The sequence below is a fragment of the Arachis ipaensis genome, chromosome B5 (assembly GCF_059453495.1).
Source record: "Arachis ipaensis isolate K30076 ecotype BB chromosome B5, ASM5945349v1, whole genome shotgun sequence".
Lineage (NCBI taxonomy): Eukaryota > Viridiplantae > Streptophyta > Magnoliopsida > Fabales > Fabaceae > Arachis > Arachis ipaensis.
In genome coordinates, this window is record NC_142440.1 from 32,428,912 (window position 1) to 32,434,460 (window position 5,549).

The following is a 5,549-nucleotide window of genomic DNA, read 5'->3' on the forward strand; positions in this document are numbered from 1 at the left end:
AAAAATTTCAAAAAAAAAAAATATCTTTCCTTTTTTTTCTCTCATCAAATTCGAAAATTTGGATTGACTTTTTCAAAAATTTTTAAAATCAAGTTGTTTCTTATGAGTCAAATCAAATTTTCAATTTGAAAATCTTATCTTTTTCAAAATTCAAATCTTTTTCAAAATTCATGGTTATTTTCGAAAATTCCAAAAAAATAATTTTCAAAAAACCTTTTTCTTATTTTATATCATAATTTTCGAAAATAACATAATCAATTAATGTTTTGATTCAAAAATTTGAAGTTTGTTACTTGCTTGTTAAGAAAGATTCAAACTCTAAGTTCTAGAATCATATCTTGTGATTTCTTATGAATCAAGTCATTAATTGAGATTTTAAAAATCAAATCTTTTTCAAAACTAATTTCTATCATATCTTTTCAAAAATATCTTCTTATCTTATCTTTTTCAAAAATATCTTTTCAAAATATCTTTTCTAACTTCCTAACCTCTTATCTTTTAAAAATTTGTTTCAACTAACTAACTAACTTTTTGTTTCTTAACTTTTTCAAAACTACCTAACTAACTCTCTCTCTCTAATTTTCGAAAATATCTTCCCTCTTTTTCAAAAATTTCTTTTTAATTAACTAATTAATTTTATTTTTTATTTTTGATTTCAAAAATTTTTGAAAATTCTAACATTTTTCAAAAACCATTTTCGAAAATCACTAACTCTTTTTCAAAAATATTTTCAAAAATTCTCTCTCTCCCATCTTATTCTATTTATTCATTCATATCCTAACATCTCATCTCACATCTCTAGCCTCCTCACAGTTGTGTTTCTTCCATTATATTACATTCTTTATCTCCCCCTTTTCTTCCACTTACAAAGGGATCCCTATACTGTGGTATAAAGGATCTCTGTTATTATTATTATTTTTCTGTGCCTTCTTCTTTGTCATATGAGCAGGAGCAAATGATAAGAACATTCTTGTGGAAGCAGATCCAGAACCTGAAAGGACTCTGAAAAGGAAACTAAGAGAAGCTAAAATACAACAATCCAGAGATAACCTTTCAGAAATTTTCGAACAGGAAGAGGAGATGGCAGCCGAAAATAATAATAATATAAGGAAGATGTTTGGTGACTTTACTGCACCTAATTCCAATTTACATGGAAGAAGCATCTCCATTCCTGCCATTGGAGCAAACAACTTTGAGCTGAAACCTCAATTAGTTTCTCTAATGCAGCAGAACTGCAAGTTTCATGGACTTCCATCTGAAGATCCTTTTCAGTTCTTAACTGAGTTCTTACAGATATGTGATACTGTTAAGACTAATGGAGTAGATCCTGAAGTCTACAGGCTTATGCTTTTCCCTTTTGTTGTAAGAGACAGAGCTAGATTATGGTTGGATTCTCAACCCAAAGACAGCCTGAACTCTTGGGATAAGCTGGTCACGGCTTTCTTAGCCAAGTACTTTCCTCCTCAAAAGCTGAGCAAGCTTAGAGCTGATGTTCAAACCTTCAGACAAAAAGAAGGTGAATCCCTCTATGAAGCTTGGGAAAGATACAAACAGTTGACCAAAAAGTGTCCTTCTGACATGCTTTCAGAATGGACCATCCTGGATATATTCTATGATGGTTTATCTGAGCTATCAAAGATTTCACTGGACACTTCTGCAGGTGGATCCATTCACCTAAAGAAAACGCCTGCAGAAGCTCAAGAACTCATTGACATGGTTGCTAATAACCAGTTCATGTACACTTCTGAAAGGAATCCTGTGAGCAATGGGACGCCTATGAAGAAGGGAGTTCTTGAAGTTGATACTCTGAATGCCATATTGGCTCAGAATAAAATATTGACTCAGCAAGTCAATATGATCTCTCAGAGTCTGCATGGAATGCAAGCTGCATCCAACAGTACTCAAGAGGCTTCTTATGAAGAAGAAGCTTATGATCCTGAGAACCCTGCAATAGCAGAGGTAAATTATTTAGGTGAACCTTATGGAAACACCTATAACTCATCATGGAGAAATCATCCAAATTTCTCATGGAAGGATCAAAAGCCTCAACAAGGCTTTAATAATGGTGGAAGAATCAGGTTTAGCAATAGCAAACCTTTTCCATCATCCACTCAGCAACAGACAGAGAACTCTGAACAAAATACTTCTAATTTAGCAAACTTAGTCTCTGATCTATCTAAGGCCACTGTAAGTTTCATGAATGAAACAAGATCTTCCATTAGAAATCTGGAAGCACAAGTGGGCCAGCTGAGCAAAAGGATCACTGAAATCCCTCCTAGTACTCTCCCAAGCAATACAGAAGAGAATCCAAAAGGAGAGTGCAAGGCCATTGACATAAGCGCCATGGCCGAACCTGTGAGGAGAGGAGAGGACGTGAATCCCAAGGAGGAAGACCTCCTGGGACATCCAGTGATTAATAAGGAGCTTCCCTCTGAGGAACCAAAGGACTCTGAGGCCCATCTAGAGACCATAGAGATCCCATTGAACCTCCTTATGCCCTTCATGAGCTCTGATGAATATTCCTCTTCTGAAGAGAATGAGAATGTTACTGAAGAGTAAACTGCCAAGTTTCTTGGTGCAATCATGAAGCTGAATGCCAAATTATTTGGCATTGATACTTGGGAAGTTGAACCTCCCTTGTTCATCAATGAACTAAATGATCTGGATCAACTGACATTGCCTCAGAAAAGACAGGATCCTGGAAAGTTCATAATACCCTGTGCCATAGGCACCATGATCTTTAAGGCTCTGTGTGACCTTGGTTCAGGAATAAACCTCATGCCCCTCTCTGTAATAGAGAAACTGGGAATCTATGGGGTGCAAGCCGCTAAAATCTCATTAGAGATGGCAGACAGCTCTAGAAAACAGGCTTATGGACAAGTAGAGGACGTGTTAGTAAAGGTTGAAGGCCTTTACATCCCTGCTGATTTCATAGTCCTGGATACTGGAAAGGAAGAGGATGAATCCATCATCCTAGGAAGACCTTTCCTGGCCACAGCAAGAGCTGTGATTGATGTTGACAGAGGTGAAATATTCCTTCAATGGAATGAGAACTCCCTTGTGTTTAAAACTCAAGGATCTCCCTCTGCAACCATGGGGAGGAAGCAGAAAAAGCTTCTCTCCAAGCAGAGTCAACCAGAGCCCTCACAGTCAAACTCTAAGTTTGGTGTTGGGAGGCCACAACCAAACTCTAAGTTTGGTGTTGAACTCCCATATCCAAACTCTAAGTTTGGTGTTGGAGAGTCTCAACAAAGCTCTGCACATCTGTGAGGCTCCATGAGAGCCCACTGTCAAGCTATTGACATTAAAGAAGCGCTTGTTGGGAGGCAACCCAATGTTTATCTAATTCTTATTTTTATTGTTTTTCATGTTTTCTTAGGTTCATGATCATGTGGAGTCACAAAATAAACAAAAAATTCAAAAACGGAATCAAAAACAGCAGAAGAAAAATCACACCCTGGAGGAACATCTGTCTGGCGTTCAAACGCCAGAACAGAGCATAGTTCTGGCGCTGAACGCCCAGAGTGGGAGCATCCTGGCACTGAACGCCCAGAACAAGCATGGTTCTGGCGTTCAACGCCAGAAATGGCAGCAAATGGGCGTTGAACGCCCAAAAAGGGCACCAACCTGGCGCTGAACGCCCAGAGTTGTGTGCAAGGGCATTTTGCATGCCTAAATTGGTGCAGGGATGTAAATGCCTTGACACCTCAAGATTTGTGGACCTCACAGGATCACCTCAGGATCTGTGGACCCCACAGGATCCCCACCTACCTCCACTCACTCTCTTCTCTCTTCTCAATCATCCTCTATTCCCAATAAACACTCTTCCCTATTAACTCTTTACCACTCACATCCAAACACCCACTTTCCTTCAAAATTCAACATCTCTTTCCCACCCAATCCCACCCATATGGCCGAATACACATCTCCCTCCATCTCCTCCATATCTTCTTCTTATTCTTCTATTCTTTCTTCTTTTGCTCGAGGGCGAGCAACATTCTAAGTTTGGTGTGGTAAAAAGCATAGCTTTTTTGTTTTTTCCATAACCATTGATGGCACCTAAGGCCAGAGAAGCCTCTAGAAAGAGGAAAGGGAAGACAAAAGCTTCCATCAAGGGTCTATAGCTCAGTGGTAGAACATTTGACTGCAAATCAAGAGATCCCTGAGATACCTCAGGGGATACATTTTCTTCCACACAATTATTGGAAGCAACTAAGGGTGGAACATTAAGAGCACTCCATCATCCTTCATGAAATCAGAGAAGATCTAAAAGCAATGAAGGAGGAGCAGCAAAGACAAGGAAGAGACATAGAAGAGCTCAAGGACATCACTAAGGTGGACTCATTCCTTGTTCTTACTTTCTCTGTTTTTCATTTTCTATGTTATGTGCTTATCTATGTTTGTGTCTTCATTACATGATCATTAGTAGTAATAACTATGTCTTAAAGTTATAAATGTCCTATGAATCCATCACCTCTCTTAAAAAAAAATGTTTTAAATCAAAAGAACAAGAAGTACATGAGTTTTGAATTTATCCTTGAACTTAGTTTAATTATATTGATGTGGTGACAATGCTTCTTGTTTTCTGAATGTATGCTTGAACAGTGCATATGTCTTTTGAAGTTGTTGTTTAAGAATGTTAAATATGTTGGCTCTTGAAAGAATGATGACTAGGAGACATGTTATTTGATAATCTGAAAAATCATAAAAATGATTCTTGAAGCAAGAAAAAGCAGCAAAGAACAAAGCTTGCAGAAAAAAAATAGAAAAAAAAATAGGCGAAAAAAAAATAGAAAGAAAAAGAAAAAGCAAGCAGAAAAAGCCAAAAGCTCTTAAAACCAAGAGGCAAGAGCAAAAAGCCAATAACCCTTAAAACTAAAAGGCAAGGGCAAATAAAAAGGATCCCAAGGCTTTGAGCATCAGTGGATAGGAGGGCCTAAAGGAATAAAATCCTGGTCTAAGCGGCTAAACCAAGTGGTCCCTAACCATGTGCTTGTGGCGTGTAGGTGTCAAGTGAAAACTTGAGACTGAGCGGTTAAAGTCAAGGTCCAAAGCAAAAAAAGAGTGTGCTTAAGAACCCTGGACACCTCTAATAAGGGACTTTAGCAAAGCTGAGTCACAATCTGAAAAGGTTCACCCAATTATGTGTCTGTAGCATTTATGTATCCGGTGGTAATACTGGAAAACAAAGTGCTTAGGGCCACGGCCAAGACTCATAAAATAGCTGTGTTCAAGAATCATCATACTGAACTAGGAGAATCAATAACACTATCTGAACTCTGAGTTCCTATAGATGCCAATCATTCTGAACCTCAATGGATAAAGTGAGATGCCAAAACTATTCAAGAGGCAAAAATCTATAAGTCCCGCTCATATGATTGAAGCTCTATTTCATTGATAGTTTGGAATTTATAGTATATTCTATTCTTTTTATCCTATTTTATTTTCAGTTGCTTGGGGACAAGCAACAATTTAAGTTTGGTGTTGTGATGAGCGGATAATTTATACGCTTTTTGACATTGTTTTTAGTATGTTTTTAGTAGGATCTA

General features: G+C 37.7%; 1 non-coding gene across 1 annotated transcript; it reads right to left on the reverse strand.

Moving 5' to 3' along the window:
- Positions 1–1,476: 1,476 nt before the first annotated feature.
- LOC148563779 (small nucleolar RNA R71) lies at positions 1,477–1,584 on the reverse strand. Its single transcript, XR_015884552.1, has one exon. It is a non-coding gene; the product is annotated as a small nucleolar RNA R71 (small nucleolar RNA).
- Positions 1,585–5,549: the final 3,965 nt, after the last annotated feature.